Source organism: Pistacia vera, unplaced genomic scaffold, assembly GCF_008641045.1.
Source record: "Pistacia vera cultivar Batoury unplaced genomic scaffold, PisVer_v2 Contig509, whole genome shotgun sequence".
Taxonomy (NCBI): Eukaryota; Viridiplantae; Streptophyta; class Magnoliopsida; order Sapindales; family Anacardiaceae; genus Pistacia; species Pistacia vera.
In genome coordinates, this window is record NW_022196345.1 from 169,189 (window position 1) to 183,944 (window position 14,756).

General features: G+C 38.6%; 1 non-coding gene across 1 annotated transcript; it reads right to left on the minus strand.

Moving 5' to 3' along the window:
- Nucleotides 1-4,215: 4,215 nt before the first annotated feature.
- LOC116106072 lies at nucleotides 4,216-4,322 on the minus strand. Its single transcript, XR_004124249.1, has one exon. It is a non-coding gene; the product is annotated as a small nucleolar RNA R71 (small nucleolar RNA).
- Nucleotides 4,323-14,756: the final 10,434 nt, after the last annotated feature.

Consider the following 14,756-nt stretch of genomic DNA (forward strand, 5'->3'; position numbering starts at 1 on the left):
TGGTGATTGGCTGCATCAAGGAGTGTATCAAGACTATGTGATTGATAGAGGATTCATCACTCCCGGGTATGGGAGAAAGTTATCTCCACGCGCAATTCAGTATATGGAAATGACACTAAAACTATGGCCACAGTGGGATTGAGTTGTTGCTCTATCCAGTTTATAATACGGGTCATTGGTCCAGAAACTAATAATAATATCGAGAGTAACCGAAGGTTGACACTATTTCTATGCCTTCGTCTCGTCAGATAACATATGATGAAAGATCAATTGCACGGTAACCATATCGTTAATAGGTAGCTACTTTACTTAATCCGAATCTATCGGTCATGATGCCTTGCTAGGGGCCAATCTTGGTCTGTGTATTAGTGAGACAATTTTGGTGTTAATCCGATACTATACACTGCCGTATTGATGAGGAGCCTTGGGTCCACACCATAGAAGACAATTTAAGATCCAAGAAGAAAGAAGGGCATTTCGTCTTCTAAGCGAAAGGGTATTTTGGTAATTTCTAGTGCAATTAAATTTGCTGAGGTCGTAGCCTTTATTTAATTTGTTAGAAAAATTAAATAAGTGAAATTACGTTTAAATGTGTGTTCGCACATATTTAAATATATTATCATTATTGTTAAATGTTAATATATATTTAAATATATATTAATTGATTTTAATTGAGATAATGATGGAAAATAAAATAAATCAAATTGGGAGTGTTTGGCAACATGGGGCGTTTGGGTTGAAGCCCAAGCCTATTCCGTATGGGATTAGGGAAAATTGTTTTTACTATAAAAAGAAAAGTGTGTTAATTAAATTATGTAGATTTTTCTTTGAAAAAAAACACACAGCCCCATTTGACACTCCAACGGCAGAAACAAGATTGCCTAAAATCAATTTCAATTGATTTGTTTTTCTTCTTAATCTTGAAGCCAAAGAGGATCTAGCAAATCCCTCTTTGGTTCTTTTGAGATTGTTTCGTGTGGACTATGCAGGTTCGATCCTACACTTGGAATTTGGAGGAGCCTCCAACTTGCGTTTGTTTCTCTTAACTCATGTTTAATGTTTACGCAGATTCTTATTGTGATAAAATTGTAAAATCATACCCTTGATCTTGGCTCATGTAAACGATCCCTGAGTTATATTATTTTTGTTTCCGCTGCGTTTACGGGACTGTTTACTAACAATTTTTGGATTTAGCCCATGCACAAACTTGTTCATCCTCAATTCTGGTGTGCTCATTATACCTGGTGTAAACCTTGCTAAGGAATTAAAACTAATAGTGTATTCTTTCACTGAACTGATTCCTTGACGTAGGCTAATAAATTCTTGTATCTTTTCATGCATTCTATCAGCTGTCCTATATTATGCCTCAAAAAGTCATCTGAAATCTCCCTAGGTCATAGTGGCTACACCATGAGTCTCCTCCATTAGCTCCCACCGTATCCGAGCATCACTCTTAAATAAGAAACATGCATATCGAATCTTCTCCCAATCTGTCATGGGAAAATGTGCCGTTGTACGCTCCACAGATCTAATCCATTCTTCTGTCATTGATGGATCAGTCATACCCATAAATTCTAACAGCTGATATTGACTAGGTAACCCATAAATGGGCTTAAGACGACTCTGTACTATTAGAGGTACCGACCTTTCTCTCCCCTCTCCAGTGGTCGGTACAACAACTAGGGTCTCGACTCTCTCCGATGTAAGTCTCCCCTGGCTCTCTGCCAATACTTGCTGAATAATGGTATGAATCCTTGCCTCATCGAGGACAGGGGAAGTAGATCCGGATCTGTTGGATGGCTCACCCGTACTCGATACATTCTTCGTACCGGATTGAGTCATCCGTCTCATCTTAAAACACATAGCACCAATACCATTAGTCAGCTAATACAAGTGAGAAAAAGAAATAACTTACATTGATCGGCTACGGTAGGTCAATGTGGCAGGAGAGGCGCACTGTCAATTTCCCAAAATCGACATTCTAATACAAAAAAATGCAATATACTGTATAGCTAGTAATTCTATAAGAAATATAAGATAAAATCCACTAAATAACTTTTACAAACATAATGTAAATCCGAAAATTCTAATTTTTAATTTAGATAAATATATACACAAAAATACTGATATACTTTAGTAAACATAAGGTAATCTTGAACAGTGCCGCCAAACTCCTCCGCTTTTTGACGTCTCACCAGGTCATAAATCATCTAGTACCTGCAAATGCTAATCCGAGAATTATACTATTTTAATTAGGCTTTTTGGCCAGATTTTAGATACTTCTTAGTTCAGTTTTGCTTGAATTACTACTTAATTCTTTACATTTTGTGTTTCAGGCCAAAATGGACATTTTGAGCAAATAATGAGCGAATTGGAGTTTTTGGACCCAGAAGTAAGCGGATCTTAGAATTTGGGAGAGTTCTGAAGCAGAGTGAAGCACTATGAAGCTTGTTCCCATGAGAGAGCATCGAAGATCGAAGATTCAAGCAAAGTAGCAAGCGGAGGGCAATTATGTAATTTCAAAATTCTTCATAAAGGTTCTTCGCCATGGTGAAAGAAGTTATGCACAAGAGTCCAGCTTTAGTTCTTCAAAACGCACAGTTTTATTTTAGCAAAGTTTTAGGTCTTTGGGCGAGGTATAAAAGAAAAACTTTACCATTTTGGTGGGGGGTCATCCAATTTTCGTCTATTCTCATTGAGTTTTGAATAGATTTGACATTTAGAGAGAAGATTTGAGCTTGAATCTTATGGATTGTTCAATTAGGGGAGATCTCTACTCTTTTCTCTGCATTTCAATATGTTGAACATTGTGTTTATTGTTTTTCTTGTTGCTTGTGTTGATTTAGTTATGAACTAACCCATTTTGGGTTAGGGTTTTGATGTAACTCGGAATTCTATGGGTTAATCAATTGATTATTGTTATTTTGATATTCTATTGCACAGATTGTGTGGCTATTCCGTTTTTATTGATTTTATTTGATGAATATGATGAGATTGAGAGATGAATCATATTAAGCTTTTTGGGTAATCACCATTGTAGTATTGAATGCTAGAGATAGATTTGAGAATCAGTGAAATCAATCTAGAATTCCATTAGCTTAATGAACTTGGATCTATTATTCTTCAAATTGTTGGGTGCGAAAGTTTAATAGGGAAAAGTAGGAATTCATAGCCTAAGAAGGTATGTTTGACAACTTAGAGAATTCGATTTACAATCCGTGCACATGAATGTGAAAATAGCATAATTCATAAAATTCACCCATAGAGTTTGAATGAAGTCAAAACCCTAACCTTTTGTTAAATTGATATTACTCGTCTTTAATTCTTGCCTTTATTAATTAGTTTTTAATACCTAGTAAGTTTTGTTCTAGTGTTAGTTTTAATCTCTCCCATTAATCTAAACGAATTCGGTTCCTCCAACTTGAAAAACACTTAGGAAAATTAGTGCTTAGCAACCAATCCTCGTGGGAACGATACTCACTCATCACTCTATTACTTTGTGCGACAAGTGCACTTGCTATCATTGCATGTTGTAGTAACAACGCAACAAGTTTTTGGCGCCGTTGCCGGGGATTGAGTTTTGTGTTAACATTGAGTTTTCTTCTGTTAGCTAGATTGGAGTTTATTTCTGTTTTAATTGTTGTTTGTTTAATTTTTGTTCTTCTTTTCGGTTGGTTTATGATCTCACTTTTTCTATTTTTTTGTGTAGCTTATGCGAAGAGCAAGACGTCAGCCAGTGGTTCTTGTTGATCTTGAGATGGAAAGAACCACTAGAAGACTTAACAGAGAAAGAAGAGAAAGTGAGGCTACAGTTGAACCGGAGGTCATAGTTGTTGAGATGGCAGAAAATAGAACACTAAGGGAGTTTTCAGTTCCCTTAGTTAATGGCAGTGGGTTGAGTATTACTAGACTAGCATTACAAGCCAACAACTTTGAGATAAAGTCGACAATCATCCAGATGATCTAGCAGTTGGTACAGTTTAAAGGAGATTGAAGGAAGATCCAAATCTACATATTGCCAATTTTTTAGAGATTTGTGATACTTTCAAGTCAAACGGAGTGTCAGATGATGCCATCAGATTAAGACTGTTCCCGTTTTTTTTGAGGGATAAGGCAAAGGGATGGTTAATGGCACTACCATTAGGAACGATCACAACATGGAATGATTTAGCATAGAAGTTCCTGACCAAATTCTTTCCTCCAGCAAAATCAACAAAGCTGAGAAATGATATCACATCATTTCTATAGGAAGAGTCGGAATCATTGTATGAGGCTTGGGAGAGATACAAAGAATTACTGAGGAGGTGTCCACATCATGGGTTGCCAATTTGGATGCAAGTCCAAACGTTTTATAATGGATTGATGGTGAATGTGCAAACTATGGTGGATGCAGCCTCGGGAGGAGCATTGCAAAATAACACACCAGAAGAAGCTCATGAGTTGCTTGAAGTTCTAGCAAGCAACAATTATCAAAGACCTAATGAAAGGGTGAAACCAAAGAAATCTATGGGCCTTCATGAAGTTGATACATATACAGCCATTTTAGCCCAACTCACAGGACTTCAGAAACAGTTGGGAAGTATGCAGGTAAATTCTATTCAAGCTCCTCAAGTAATTTGTGAATTTTGTGCAGATGGTCATGTGAGCAGTGAATGTGTAATAACTGCTTCATATTAGGATACTCATAGAAATACATCTAGTACATATATTTATATTAGCAAAAGTAAATGGGCCCAAAATTTTATTTTAATACATTTAATCATTCTGTATACAAAGTAAGGCATAATTAGTAAAAGTTATCAAAAACAGTGGACAGTGTAGCTATTACTCCTCGCTTGCCGACGCCCATCAAACCATGTCCTCACCTAGATCCTGCAATCACAAAGAAAAACAACGGGGTGAGCACAAAATAATGCTCAGTAAGTAAATCCTCTACTCGTCTAACCCCGTGACCCCGTGACTCTTTCTCTTAATTCTTTCCTTACACTCTTCTCATATCATTTATTTTCTCTTTCTATTTCTCTTTCACATAGCTCTTTTCTATCAACTTTCTATTGTATGTCACGGCTGAGTGGAGATCACAAAGCACCCACCCACTCTTCGTGACTTCTACTCATTCTCTTCCTTAATTCTTTCTTATATTTTCTCATTCTTTCTCACTGGAATGTCACGGCCTCATCTTACCAGAGGCACGGCCAGGTGGAGTTCACAAAGCACCAACCCACTCTTCATGACTTCCGGGTGGAGTTCACTAAGCACCAACCCATTGGAGTTCACAAAGCACCAACCCATTCTTAGATTTTTCTCATTCTCTTTAGTTTTAGAGTAGCCCATTCACAAAGCTCTCTACTCTTTCTCAAACTACTTCTCAATGCACAATTAATGCGTAAGGATGGTTCATGCTTAAAGTTTCTTACTTAATGCACTTATGAAATGCACAAATGCAATATTGCATCAAAACAGTCATTCTGCGCAGGTCACACTCAAGAAGGCATAACTTGAGTTATACATCTCAGATTACTACGGTTTTGGTCTCGTTTTAAATCTTAGAGACAAGGCTACAACTTTAATGTTTTGGTCTAAACCCAGTTCAATCCGTAAGATACCCAAAAATCACTCATAAAGTCACGGCTGTGACAGGGCAGTTTGGTAACATGTTTTCACTTAGGCATTTCATCAAACATTAATTGTGCATAAACAAACCCTAATTCAATTATCATTCTATTTAGCTCTCAAACCATCCAAAATGAGAGAAAAACTCTCTTGTAGCATCACATACCTACATAGCAAACACATTCCACAAAAATTTCTCCAATTCTTCCAATTTCAACCCATCATCAAATCATCACATATACTTCTCATATTCAAATATATCCAACAACAAGCATAATTCATCATCAATCTCATCTCAATTTCTCAATAATCACAACATATGCATATTTAAAAGAAATCTCTACTCACTTGAATTTTTAAATTTTAGCTTGAGTTGGATTTTGAGTGGAATTTACTTACCTTGTGCTTGAGTAGTCTCTCCTAAGCTCTCTATTCTTGTTGGATTCCAATCTTCTCTTAACCCTAAGCATAAAATTCATAAGAACTCAACCTTTACACAAATAAATCATAGATAAAGAGCTTGAATTCTTACCTTTTAATGCCTAGAATCAAAACCCTATGAAAAACCACTTAAAAGCCCTCAAAATCCTTGGAGGATTGAATGACAATTTGAGAGAAATTGGGGGAGGAGTGTGGCAGTGGAGAAGAAGAATGAAGGGTTTCAAACCCTTAACACTTTAATTTATAACCACACTTTCCCATTTTGCCCTTGCTCTTTCTTAGAAATTCCATCTATGTCCCTTAGTCAATTACAATAATGCCCTCATTTTTAATGCATTCTCTATTAAATTCTATCTCTTTTCACTCCCCACAAGTTCAACTAATTTTGAGTGAAAATACCATTTTACCCCTAATGAAAGTTTAAGGGATTTTCTCTACATTTTTCTCAAAATAACTTTAACAAAAATTCAACTAAGGGCCAACCAACCAATATTAACAATATATCGACCCAAATAAAAGCAAAACAATAAACATTTAAGCAATACACCATAACTTAACTATGTACCTCAAGTGGGGCGTTACAATTCGCCCCCCCTTAAAAGAATTTCGTCCCCGAAATTCACACAAACAACTCCGGGTAACGATTCTGCATGTCTTGCTCTACCTCCCATGTGGCCTCTTCTACCTTGTGATTTCTCCAAAGGACTTTTACTAGTGGAATGCTCTTATTCCGGAGCTCTTTAATCCTTCGGTCTAAAATCTGTACTGGACGCTCTTCATACACAAGGTTCTCCTCTAGGTCAACATCCTCTATTCTCAAGATATGGGAGGGATCACTTACGTACTTCCGTAGCATCGAGACATGGAAAACATCATGTATCTTGTCCATGCTAGGTGGTAGTGCCAATCTGTAGGCCACCTTTCCCACTCGTTGCAATACCTCAAATGGACCTACGTATCTCGGTGCTAACTTCCCTTTACTTCCAAAGCGCATTACTCGCTTGTAGGGGGAAACTTTCAGAAACACTTTATCACCCACTTGGAATTCAACTTCTTTTCTTTTCAAGTCAGCATAACTCTTCTGACGATCTTGGGCTTGCTTCATTCTGTTTCTGATTAACCTTATATCTTCTATCATTTTCTGAGTCATCTCTGGCCCAAAAGCGGTACTCAACTCATCCTTTTCGCCTATCTCATCCCAATGTAGTGGAGACCGACATCGTCTACCATACAAGGCCTCGTAAGGCGCCATCTTAATTGTAGACTGGTAACTATTATTGTAGGAAAACTCCACTAAGGGTAACATCTCATGCCAAGATACTTTATAATCTATACAACAGGCCCTCAACATATTCTCAAGCACCTGATTCGTTCTCTCTATTTGGCCATCCGTCTGAGGATGATAGGCAGTACTGAATGCTAAACGGGTACCCAAATTCCTCTGTAAACTCATCCAAAAAGCTGAAACAAATCTGGAATCTCTATCTAATACTATTATCTTGGGCACACCATGTAACCTGACTATCTCTTTAATGTAAATCTAAGCCAACTGATCCATAGTGCTGCTCTCCTTTACTGGAAGGAAATTGGCTAACTTGGTTAACCTATCCACAATCACCCATATAGCATTATACCCATGCTGTACTCTGGGGAGGCATATAATAAAATCCATCGAAATGCTCTCCTATTTCCATTCTGGAATACTAAGTGGTTGAAGTAACCCTGACGACCGTTGGTGTTCTACTTTCACCTGCTGACAAACTAGGCACTTAACTACAAATTCTGCAATATCCTTCTTCATACCTGGCCACCAGTAGCCTTTCTTTATGTCTTGATACATCTTAGTTGCTCTAGGATGAGCAGTGTATGGTGTGTCATGAGCCTCTATAAGTATTCTCTTCCTCAACTCATCATTTTGAGGGATACACAACCAATTCCTGAAATAGAGGACACCATCTATTAAGTGGAATTCCGTTATCTTGCCCTCATGTACTTGCTGAACTATTCTCTGACACCACTCATCGGCCACTTGCTTATCTTGGACTTCCTCCAGTAAAGTAGACTGAACCTCTAACCTGGCAATCTTTCCTAGAATCACTTCAATCTGTGCTCTACACAATTCTTCTATCAAATCTTTTTGCTTAGTAAGTCGGGACAGATAAGCTTTTCTACTCAAGGCATCGGCTACTACATTGGCTTTCCCCAGTTGATACTTAATCTCACACTCATAATCCTTAACCAGCTCTAACCACCTTCTCTGCCTCATATTCAGCTCCTTCTGAGTAAAGAAATACTTTAAACTTTTATGATCGGTGTAGATATTACTCTTGGCACCATAAAGTTAATGCCTCCAAATCTTTAATGCGAAGACCACGACTGCCAACTCTAAATCATGCGTAGGGTATCTCGTCTCATACTCTTTCAATTGTCGAGAGGCATATGCTATCACCCTACCTAACTGCATTAATACGGCACCAAGTCCTTGTAGTGAGGTATCTGTATAAATGTCGTAATCTACACCCTCTTGTGGTAGCACTAACACGGGAGCTGTCATTAACCTCTTCTTCAACTCCTGGAAGCTCTCCTCACATGCTTTTGACCATACAAAAGGAGTCCTCTGTTTGGTAAGAGCTGTTAATGGTTTAGCTAATTGGGCAAACCCTGCTACAAATTGCCGGTAGTAACCTGCTAGGCCCAAGAAACTTCTGACCTCTTTTACTGTTTTTGGCCTCTGCCATTCAAGGATTGCCTTCACTTTACTCGGATCCACTGAAATCCCTTCCTTTGACACTGTATGGCCTAGAAATATCACTTGATCAAGCCAAAACTCACACATAGAAAATTTAGCATACAGCTTCTTTTCCCTCAACTGTTGCAACACTATTCTCATCTCATGCTCTTCTCTTGACTTAGAATAAATCAGGATATCGTCAATAAAAACCATTATAAACTGATCCAAATAATCATGGAATACCTGGTTCATCAGGTCCATAAAAACTGCTGGGGTATTAGTCAAGCCAAACGGCATCACTACAAACTTATAATGCCCATACCTTGTACAGAAAGCTGTCTTAGCTATATCTTGCTCGGCCACTCTTACCTGATGATACCCTGACCTCAAATCAATTTTAGAGAACACAGCGGGTTCTTTCAACTGATCGAACAAATCATCAATACGAGGTAGCGGGTACTTATTCTTCACTGTCACTTTATTCAACTCTATATAATCAATACACTTCCGTAGTGACCCATCTTTCTTTTTCACAAACAAAATTGGAGCTCCCCAAGGAGAATGACTCGGTTGGATAAAGCCTTTATCTAGAAGCTCTTGGAGTTGCTTCTTTAATTCCTGAAGCTCTGTTGGGGCCATTCGATAAGGGGCTTTAGATATTGGTGCTGTTCCTAGTGCTAGTTCAATACTAAACTCAACTTCCCCTTCTGGAGGCAAACCTGGTAACTCTTCCGGAAATACATCTAGAAAATCTCGAACTACTAGCACCCTCTGAATCTCTGACTGTGGAACATCACCACTTTGCACTACATGGGCAATATATCCCGAACACCCCTTTTTCAACATCTTTCTAGCCTTCACACTACTAATCAACATACTCAACTGATGGCCCACTCCAAAACTAAACTTGTCTCCACTATCGAGATTGAATCTCGCTTTCTCTTTCCGACAATCAATTTCTACTCCATACCTCCCTATGAAATCCATACCCAATATTACATCAAAGTCCGGCATATCAAAAACTATTAGATCAACTTTTAACTCTCTACCTTGGATCACCACGGACTCTCCTGACAACATCTCTTGCGTCAGAACAATAACCCCATCGAGTAACTCTATCTTAATGGGTTGAGTCACTTTAATAGGTTTCAAGCCTAACCTCTCTATCATCCCATAAGATATAAAAGAATGAGTGGCTCTTGAATCAATTAAGGCATATAAAGGAATAGCATGGAATAATAACTGACCAGTAACTGCTGATGGACTAGCCTCTGCTTCACCCTGTGCCACTGTAAACACTCTGGGATTAGTAGTATCTCTAGAACTCTGTACTGGTGGTGGAAGAGGAGCTTTACAATCTCTCATCAAGTGCCCTGGCTGTCGGCACCTATATCACACCCTTTGGTCCCTTAGACACTCTCCTACGTGGTTCCTTCCACATTTGGGGCAAAGAGGAAATCCTTCCGTCCGGGGCCGCTTACTCCTCCATCTCTTCTATTCTGTCTAGACTGAAACTTTTTCTTATTATTCTTCATTTCCTTGTTTTTTTCACCCTCAAATTTCTCTCTTTGCGGGGCAGAAGATGGCTCACTTGGTTCTGTTGTTGAGGAACCTATCGGGGGAATTTTATTCTCAAATATTTCTGCCCTCATTGCCCACCTCAAGGCCTCACTATAAGTTCGAGGGGGATCATAACTCATCATTATATCCCTAGCTATCTCTGGCTTCAACCCATGTACAAACTTGTCTCTTCCCAATGTCGGGGTACTAACTATTCCGGGTGCAAATCTTGCAAGGGAGTTGAATTTCACTGAGTACTCCTTCATGGTACTAGACCCCTGCTGCAGGCTAATAAATTCTTGGACCTTCTCATGAACTCGGTCCTCTGTCCTAAACTCGACCTCAAACTCTTGTCTGAATTCTTCCCAAGTCATCACTGCCACATCATGGGTATCTTCTATTAATTCCCACCAAATTTGGGCATCACCCCGAAATAAGAAACTCGCATACCGGATCTTCTCTCGGTCCGTCATGGGAAACAAGGCTGTTATACGTTCCACAGACTTAAACCATTCTTCTGCTACTACCGAGTCCGTAGTACCCTTAAACTCTGATGATTGATGTTGGCTGGGAAGACCATAAATTGGTTCGATTCTGTTCTGTACTAGGGGAGGTACCGGTTGTTCTCTTTCTACATTAGTGGTTGGTGGCACCTGTACGCGGATCCCAACTCTCCCCTGGCTTTCTGCCATAACTTGCTGTACAATCCCCCGAACTCTAGCTCCATCCAAGGGAGGGGGCGTAGCTTCTGGTGGGTTAGAAGGTTATCCTTTATTCATCACACCTTTACCACGCCTTCGGGTACTACGCCTCATCTACAAAATAATCACATTTAATCAATTTGAGAAATACTTATAGTAATGAAAGAATTAACTCACACAGTCGGTTATCGGACGTCGAGGCAATGAGAATAGTACACTGTCAAATCCCAAAATCTCAGCTTTGATACCAAAAAATGTAATAACTACTTCATACTAGGATACTCATAGAAATACATCAAGTACATATATTTATATTAGCAAAAGTAAATGGGCCCAAAATTTTATTTTAATACATTTAATCATTCTGTATACAAAGTAAGGCATAATTAGTAAAAGTTATCAAAAACAGTGGACAGTGTAGCTATTACTCCTCGCTTGCCGATGCCCATCCAACCGCGTCCTCACCTAGATCCTGCAATCACAAAGAAAAACAATGGGGTGAGCACAAAATAATGCTCAGTAAGTAAATCCTCTACTCGTCTATCCCCGTAACTCTTTCTCTTAATTCTTTCCTTACACTCTTCTCATCTCATTTATTTTCTCTTTCTGTTTCTCTTTCACATAGCTCTTTTCTATTAACTTTCTGTTGTATGTCACGGCCTCATCTTACCGGAGGCACGGCTGAGTGGAGATCACAAAGCACCCACCCACTCTTTGTGACTTCTACTCATTCTGTTCCTCTCTTCTTTCTCATGTTTTCTCATTCTTTCTCACTTGAATGTCACGGCCTCATCTTACCGGAGGCACGGCCGGGTGGAGTTCACAAAGCACCAACCCACTCTTCGTGACTTTCGGGTGGAGTTCACTAAGCACCAACCCATTCTTCATAACTTTCGGGTGGAGTTCACAAAGCACCAACCCATTCTTAGATTTTTCTCATTCTCTTTACTTTTAGAGTAGCCCATTCACAAAGTTCTCTACTCTTTCTCAAACTACTTCTCAATGCACAATTAATGCATAAGGATGGTTCATGCTTAAAGTTTCTTACTTAATGCACTTTTGAAATGCACAAATGCAATATTGCATCAAAACTGTCATTCTGCGCAGGTCACACTCAAGAAGGCATAACTTGAGTTATACACCTCGGATTGCTACGGTTTTGGTCTCGTTTTAAAGCTTAGAGACAGGACTACAACTTTTATGTTTTGGTCTAAACCCAGTTCAATCCGTAAGATGCCCAAAAATCACTCAGAAAGTCACGGCTGTGACAGGGCAGTTTGGTAACATGTTTTCACTTAGGCATTTCATCAAACATTAATTGTGCATAAACAAACCCTAATTCAATTATCATTCTATTTAGTTCTCAAACCATCCAAAATGAGAGAAAAACTCTCTTGTAGCATCACATACCTACATGGCAAACACACTCCACAAAAATTTCTCCAATTCTTCCAATTTCAACCCATCATCAAATCATCACATATACTTCTCATATTCAAATATATCCAACAACAAGCATAATTCATCATCAATCTCATCTCAATTTCTCAATAATCACAACATATGCATATTTAAAAGAAATCTCTACTCACTTGAATTCTTAAATTTTAGCTTGAGTTGGATTTTGAGTGGAATTTACTTACCTTGTGCTTGAATAGTCTCTCCTAAGCTCTCTATTTTTGTTGGATTCCAATCTTCTCTTAACCCTAAGCATAAACTTCATAAGAACTCAACCTTTACACAAATAAATCATAGATAAAGAGCTTGAATCCTTACCTTTTAATGCCTAGAATCAAAACCCTATGAAAAACCACTTAAAAGCCCTCAAAATCCTTGGAGGATTGAATGACAATTTGAGAGAAATTGGGGGAGGAGTGTGGCGGTGGAGAAGAAGAATGAAGGGTTTCAAACCCTTAACACTTTAATTTATAACCACACTTTCCCATTTTGCCCTTGCTCTTTTTTGAAAATTTCATCTATGTCCCTTAGTCAATTTACCATAATGCCCTCATTTTTTGCATTCTCTATGAAATTCTATCTCTTTTCACTCCCCACAATTTCAACTAATTTTGAGTGAAAAGACCATTTTACCCCTAATGAAAGTTTAAGGGATTTTCTCTACATTTTTCTAACTTTAACAAAAATTCAACTAAGGGCCAACCAAAATTAACAATATATCAACCCAAATAAAAGCAAAACAATAAACATTCAAGGAATACACCATAACTTAGCTACGTACCTCAAGTGGGGCGTTATAGAATGCCAAGTGGGGAACATGTTTGCTTCAGCGTCTTCATCATCGCAGCAAGTTAACTACGTGGCAGGAAATCAAAGGCAACCGAACACCCCGTACTCCAACACATATAATCCTGGTTGGAGGAATCATCCGAACCTGTCTTGGGGCAATCAGAATCAATAGAATTAGCAAAACAAAATGGAACCAAAGAGCATTGCCAAACAACAAAGCAGGGGTGAACAATCAACCAGGAGAGAAAAGAGTGACAAAATTGGAGGATATGTTTGGAAAGTTTATGCAGGAGACCATAGATTTTATGAATGAGACGAGGACGAATTTCAGAAATCAAGGGGCGTCCATTTGAACTTGGAGGTACAAGTGGGTCAATTGGCTGATAAGTTAAATGAGAGACCACAAGGTTCCTATCGAGCAACACAGTACCTAACCCACGTGAGCAAACAAATGCAATAACTCTGAGAAGTGGGACAATTTTAGAAGAAGTGGAACAATTAGGGAAAGAAGGACGCCCACCAAAAGAAAAGGAAGATTTTGATGAGGAAGTTGATGAAGAGATAGTTATTGAAGAGAAACCAACCAGTTCTAAGGTTGATGAACAAAAGCGGGAAGAGAGACAAAGACAAAAGAAAGAGAAATTGCCATTTCTCGAGATACCATCAGAGTTGGCACATCACACTCCTTCTGTGCCTTTTCCTTAGAGACTCAAGAAAAAGAATCAAGATAAGCAGTTTTCCAAATTTATTAAAATATTTAAAAAATTGCATATTAACATTCATTTTGCAGATGCATTGCAACAGATGCCGAGCTACACGAAATTTCTCAAGGAGATTTTATTAAACAAAAGGAAGTTAGAAGATAAGGAAACAATGATGCTCACGGAGGAGTGTAGCGCCATTCTCCAGAAGAAGCTACCCCTGAAACTCAAAGATCCAGGGAGTTTTACTATTCCTTGCATTATCGAATACATTACTTTTGATCGCGTTTTGTGTGATTTAGGTGCAAGCATCAATCTAATGCATTTTTCTGTTTTCAGGAGATTGGGAATTGGTGAAGTGAAGCCAATGACCATGTCATTGCAACTTGCAGATAGAACCATCAAACATCCGAGGGGTATAGTTGAAGATGTGTTAGTGAAGGTGGACAAGATTATCTTTCTAGTAGATTTTGTTATATTTGACATGCAAGAGAATAAGGAAATGCCTTTTATTTTGGGCCGACCATTTTTGACCACGGGAAGAGCACTCATTGATGTGCAAGAAGGAAAGTTACTGTTAAGAGTTTAAGATGAAACGGTAACTTTCAATGTGTTTGAAGCTATGAAGTTTCCATTCGAATCGGATTCATGCTTTTGTGTTGATGTGGTGGATAAACTAGTAGTAGAGGCTATTGAAGAGAACACTCCACAATTGCCTCTAGAAGCTTGTATTGCCCAATAAAAAATAGCAGAGGTGGATGA